At 35.2% G+C, this 6,972-nt stretch overlaps 1 non-coding gene across 1 annotated transcript; it reads right to left on the bottom strand.

The window, feature by feature from the left end:
• Positions 1–3,632: 3,632 nt before the first annotated feature.
• Trnal-aag (transfer RNA leucine (anticodon AAG)) lies at positions 3,633–3,714 on the bottom strand. Its single transcript has one exon. It is a non-coding gene; the product is annotated as a tRNA-Leu (tRNA).
• Between the last annotated feature and the right edge of the window lie 3,258 nt (positions 3,715–6,972).

The following is a 6,972-nucleotide window of genomic DNA, read 5'->3' as shown; positions in this document are numbered from 1 at the left end:
AGTTTCGCGGTATCGTGGCGTCTTTATGGTTTCAGAGTATGTTATTAGAAGTGACCAGTCGCTAAATAATATATAATATTAACTAAAAGTCTTGGTTTAATCTGTTGGTTTACTCGGGACAAAGATTCGGGCGCAGTTTTCGATTGCATATGTGATTATAGCTTTCGGTGTGATCGAGCATTCGTTGAAATTCGTTAGTGTAATAGTGTATGCATTGAGCAATTGCGCAATTGGCGAAAAGAGAACATGTCGTTCATTCTAATGGCTAAGAAACTTGGTTAACAATATCAAAGTGAGACCGAAGATGATGTTTTTGATGTCGAGAAATTGAGGATCGAACGCAAGTATTTTTTTTTAGAAAGGCGTACACTGTCGCTGGTTATTTCAAACCCTTCAAACTTAATTGGGTCTTTAGCAAATACAAATTCGTCTCGACTCAGTGTAATGCCGTTTCTGCAATATCTGTATAACCACTCGACCTCCACGTCGTCCAGGCATTTTGTCTTTTGGGGTAATTTCAATATCACCTGCTCAAAACGACTTGGATAACTGTCACTTGATGCTATCTAAGCTTGTAGTGTTGTTGTGTAGCGATATCTGCCACAAGGATTAATGGAAATGGTCAGATACCTGTTTTCATATGGTCATGCTCTGGCCACATTCCATCATCCACACTGTCTTCTTTTTTATATGTAAGACCGGCCTGGTACAATGACGAAAGTGTGTAATGTGTCTTGCAGATAGCATCTACAATTAGTTACGCCGAGATGTGCCGTTCCTTAAGCGCAGACAAGCATTCTGTGACACTGAGTGACCGGATTACCCAGGAAACCGGTTTAATTTACCAGGTCTTCCATTTTAAACAAACCATTCCTTCACCGCATCGCGCAAGTGAAGGAGGACAACTTCCGAGGAGTGATGAGCACCTCGTTTCGCATCGGGTCCATCATTAATTTCATCGGGGAACCAATCATGAAATGTGCCGTTCTCCTGAGCACAGACAAGCAGTATTTGACATCAAGTGACCGAGTCACCATGTTTAATTATCATACATTACGTCTAAGACAAACTCTTCCTTCACTGCATCGCGCCAGTTCATACGTATACGTACTTGAGAGTGATGACCATCTGGTTTCGTATCGAGGTTCATCACTAACTTTGTCGGTGATCCATCCTTTAGTGGCAGTGCATGTGATAGTGATATGCACGTGTATTAAGCAGGGTTCCTTCTTGTCCCATTAATCGCTTTTTCAATTACCATGTTCACAATTTTAAGTGACGTTATCAATTCAAACAGTGTGATGTCATAAATATAATCAAAGGCTTCTTCAAAATTGCCGATTGAACGCAAACAGTGGATATTTTAAATACCCTTTCATTTAATTGCGTGTTCAACTATACAAACGTTCGTAAAATGTGATTTAACACTAAATATGTTGGTTTTTCGTTGATTCATTCATAACCAGTGAAAAACCTTGTAACTCGGGCTCTTAAACATTCAGAAAAATCTACTGGACAAACATACGTTTAGACTGATAACGGGACGGACACACGGATCGCCGTAATGATGCCATCTTAAAACCTTTTTCGTGAGCTATAGCTAACAGGAAAATAAGTGTCACAAAAAACAACATTGGTATTGATTCGTGTGTGTAGGTTGTCATAATAGATGCGTTCAAGATATTTAATCAAATTAATTAGACGTATATAGAACTTTTCATTTAGTTTGAACTTATAGAGTGTGGTCTTGTGTTGTTATTGAAACCGGAGTGCATGGAGGAAACCTACGTGTCCGTTTTGGTGACCACATACCAGGAAAAGTCTTTCCTAGAACGAAGCTACCGTTTATCCCAAAAGTAGGAAACAATTAACTGTCAAAGAAGAAAAAAGAATTAGGATCGGGAATAAAACTAGGGTAGGACGGGAAGTCGGAAACAGATATTATTTGCTACGCCTTATGCATTTACATTAAGTTTGTTTCTACCTATGCTGACGTTCCAAAAGGTAACTTGTGTTAATGTTCAAGTATGTGATATGGCTTACAGTCAATAGCAATAGCACGAGTTCATATATGAAGAAATTAGTTATTAATGTTTCAACTTTCTCTATACGTAAATATTAACATGAGTATATAAAAGATTTATATGCGAGAAACCATGTTTGAAAGTAGTAATTTTAGGCAAAGGTTATTTTTCACTTTTACATTTTTCTCAAATGGCATGCTTTGGGGCCGCAGAAATCCAGTATTGTCCGCTCAATATTTGTTATTCAGAACGCAATAATAGTGAAAGTGTCCAGTATGTATGCACACGCCAGTGGAGGACAAACACACGCATATATAGATGTACACCTCTGTGTTACATTGAAACTCATTTTAATTATTTCCGAAACATAACAACAGCGCTCTTGTTGGGAAATAATTATAAAAAGTGTGTATTAATAGTACGATTTTAACTACAGGGGCATCAGTAAACATACAAATATGAAACATCGACTTTATACAGCCAATTTAAACTATACAAACATTGTAACAAGTGCTAGAATTATTTAAAGACTAATGCTATCATTTGACATAATTATAACAATTATGCGTTTCTGAATGTGATAAAAATGGTGAATTTATCTCAGACTATTGAAAACATTAATCGTTGCAGAATTTTGACTTTTGCAATTTGATTAGTTACGTTTATTTTGCCGTATAACTGAATTGTAAAGGTGTGTTTTAACATTGAAACGTCAAACACATTAATGTTTTATTTGGTTTATCAAAGGTGTAATAGGAAAAGACAACGAAATGGGTTTGCTATTTTGCATTGCATTGATCATATCTGGGCTGCCTAAAGTAATTCACGGTAAGGTAGTTCCAGTATGTTACAATGTATATGCATCTTCATATCTTAATTGGAAAATTCCAAAGTCAGATGATTCCTTTACACCACCAATTAGGTTAACACTCTAACCTGCACTCTCACAGATGGACACTTTTCAATTTTTCTTCTTTGAATGAGCCAATTGTGTGTTTGTGTCTGGAAACCTTTGATATAAGACTGCTGACGATCGCAGTTTTCATATTTACCTTCTAAATTGTATGACTAAAAGCGTTACTAACGCTTGAAGACAAAATAGGTTTTCGGCATATAAAATAGTAGGTATGAAAGCCTGCGATCTGTTCTTATGTCAACAGTCTTATAACTTATGATCGGAAACAAGGATTGTTTACATAAATAATTTATTCGTATTTAATATCGATTCAACAAAACCGGTAGCATTTTTTATCATCATTGTGTTATTTAGAATGTTATTTTGAAACAACAATAATACAATAACAAACAACAGGAACAAGCCAAATTTGCCCAACTCCGTATTACCCCAAAGTGTATTGCAAAGGATGTTTGTTCTACTCCTGAAAAAGGATAGTTCCTCAAAACGTAGTTAATCACGAACTTTGGCCCAGCCACGTTTACACTGTGGAAAATCCTGCAAATCATTTTTCATAATTTTCTAGTCATTCTTATTTTAAGACATTCTTTGTCCCCTGTGGTATTAATATTACTTACGTGGCTGATATATTTTTTAAAAATAGTTCGTATCAATAACGTAAGGGAGCTGTTTTTCGCCGGCAAAACATCTAGTGGCAGCGGTGGGATTCGAACCCACGCCTCCGAAGAGAATGGTGCCTTAAACCAGCGCCTTAGACCGCTCGGCCACGCTACCTGTTATCATGGCCACGCTACCTGTTATCATACTCAGACTATTATCGAGTGTATGTAGTATATATTAACAATACGGGTGTTACAATCGCGTAATTTTAGATACTTCGCCGAATAAGATAAAACTACACGATTGGTTAATGTTTAAGGTAGTGTGAAGAAATAGTAGTCAATTTTTTTAGTATAAACCCGGTTATGGAGCACAAGGCTACGACCCAAACGAAAGGCACAAAACTTACAAACACCACAAACAGATCATACATACTTCATAATGGCCTTATCAGAAAATGATTGAAGTACCGCCTTCTAACGTTATTTAAACAAGAGTTTGATTGAACAAAGGTTCATGGGATTTAAACAAATGTATGTGTACGCAACCTCACACTCGTTCCAATATTTATCAATAGTTACACAAATCGATGAAAACCACAGATTGTTGACAGAAAATATTTTTCGAATGTTTTTGAGCATTAGAAACTCAATTTGAAAATCTAAAAAGTAAAAAATATTTTCAGTTTGAAAGATTTTCACAATCGTCTTTTGCTTATTTCACATGACGAACTTGATTTTAGTGAAAAAGTCAACTATGACATCTTAGGCGACACTCTTGAAACTTTCCTTGATGGCAACAAGTGGAAGGAGTGAGTTGTGATTGTTTTTATCTTTGAATAAGAAAATAAAGTTGCTTCAAAATTGTAATTAATGAAATGTATGCATGAAATATATGTCCCTTGCAATGTTCAAAGCGTATTCATTCCAAACAGGTACGGATCGTTAAGCCCTCTCAGCTTTATCGGTGGGACTCAAGTCTTCAATGGACCCTACTTTTCACAAGGAGGTTCCCAAGGACATTTCGAGAATTACATTGCAAGATTGAAAGTTTTGTAGTATGACTTTAATTGAGTTGGTTGCACATATTTAAGTAGCATTACGACGCATAGATAGTAGTATATATCAAAGATCATGAAACATCTAGCTTTTTTTCTTTTTGTGCTTTATTAGTCAAAGTTCACGCTTGTAAATTAAATATGCACAGGTACTTTTTGTGTTCATTAACCATAAAGTATAGCCTGACAGTATGGACTCCATTATATAAGCCATAAAGTATAGTCTCTGACAGTATAGACTCCATTACTTTTTTATTTTAAAGTGGAAGAAATCAAAGAACAAGGCCAAAGAGCTATTGAGCTGATAAGGACATTGCACAATGATTCAGTTGTAAGTGCCGTTGCCTTCCGCTAAAATCAAAACATGCTTAAAAACATTTGATTGCGGTTAACACATGTTTTTGATGAAGGTAAGTTACACTTGTCGTGTATGACTTATCAAAGTCATTTGATAAATGTTGTTGTTCTTTTCTACTTTGTAGGCAAAGGTCCCAGGCCAAATTGATCAACTTATTTTTGATAAAGCAGAAAACTCATATTTCCCGATTTCCGACTACCCTCCGCATAACCGGTCGCATATTCAAAGCCTAGCTGAAAAGTAAATAAACATACTTGGATGTTATAAGTCGATTAAGACAATTACTAAAACCAATGAAATAACTTATTCTTTATGTTTCTACATACTTGCGTTATGAAACTAAAGATAGGTTTGCAAAGCTGTTTCAATATTGTCAGTACTTTGTCCATGCGTATATTTTTGTTTTAGGTCTACCGTTTTTTAAAGTGACACTCTTATTCAAAATCAATACATACACATGTATAACAAACATACATATTTATTGATGAACCATTAACTACTTCCTAAATAATGCATTGATGGAAAATATAAATAATTTATAACAGGATTGTGACCGTGTATTTAATAGCTGAACACGCCAAAATATTAAATGATTTGTGAGCGCTAAAAAATTCACTGTAATCTACTATCGTCTTATTAGGTAGAAATACCGTGTTTTCTGCACCGTAATTTCAAATTAAACTCGGTATCATTCATAAAAACCATTTATTTTGACATTTATACATCCTTTTTGTTATATTAAAACAATTTTATTAATTGTGGTAAATCTTATTTGGGAGTAAAAGTGCATCTTTAAATATCAATAGTAAAAATGCAATGAACGCCAGTTACGAAGACACTTCGAACGCTTATGTTACGTGGTGAATATCATGCATACCACAACAGACCCTCACTCGCTATGTTATAATAACTCAGCTATGCATGCCCCCCACCCCCCACCCCCCCCCCCCCCCCCCCGCGGTACAAAAAGAATTTCTGTATTGCAACTCAATAATATGATGAATTTTTAAAAACAATAAACGAAACTTACCTAGTTTAAGTTTGATTTTCAATTATTTCAGTAAAGAATTGAGGGAATGTTTAACTGAGATCTGATGGGAATGTGCGGAACACTTTATTACGTGTTTTACTTACATCCGTAACCCAAAGTTTGAATGTGGTTTCTCAATTCCAAACCTTCTATGAGTGGGAGGGTGTGGCAGTTAAGCTTTCCTTGTTCTTTGAATTACCTTTCTCTAAAAAAACAAATTATGTGCATTTTGCCCAAATCAACAGCCGAAAAAATGCAACTAACTTGCCGGTAAATTGTGCTGCTGTAGAAAGTTATTGCAGATATACGAAGCTTTAATATGAAATCCATATTATGGAACAATGGCCTCCTAGTGAGACTTCCACCTTAGAGATGAGAGCACGAATGTTATATTCGACATACATGTTGATGCATAACAAATCTGTAAAGTTTAAATGAATTCCAACGATAAAATAATAGTCTATTTTGGTTCAAATTTAATGTTTTTCGACATGGAAATGACACATTTTTGGTTACAAAGCAAACATTTGTATCTATAAATGTGACATCATATTGCGACTATTAGACGTAATTTCAAAACACGAGTGTCTGTATATTCGCGAGGCAAACTCGCTTATTGAACGTGCTTAGTAGATAAGATTTACAAACACACTTCACTGAGTATATCAGAGAACAGCGCCATTGTCCGACTTATCGTCAAAGAGTACTATTTGATTGTGTTTCTATGCCACACTAGGTACGAGTGAAAAATTAAGAAACACAAGTGTCGAGCACTGTTCGATGATTTCGTTCTATGTTTGTTCGTTTGAAATTAAGTGGTATGGATTTCTTGGTAATATTTCTGATTTTTTTCGAATATAGACGGTGTTAGTATTTATCAGGTGTATGGAATATAAACACAATATAAATACTCTAAAGGTAGAAAACATTGATTGATGCACACAAATATCATTTAAATTTGAATGCATAAGTATGTTTAACTCGTTT

Source organism: Mya arenaria, chromosome 15 (genome assembly GCF_026914265.1).
Source record: "Mya arenaria isolate MELC-2E11 chromosome 15, ASM2691426v1".
Taxonomy (NCBI): Eukaryota; Metazoa; Mollusca; class Bivalvia; order Myida; family Myidae; genus Mya; species Mya arenaria.
This window is presented reverse-complemented; position numbering and strand designations above follow the sequence as displayed.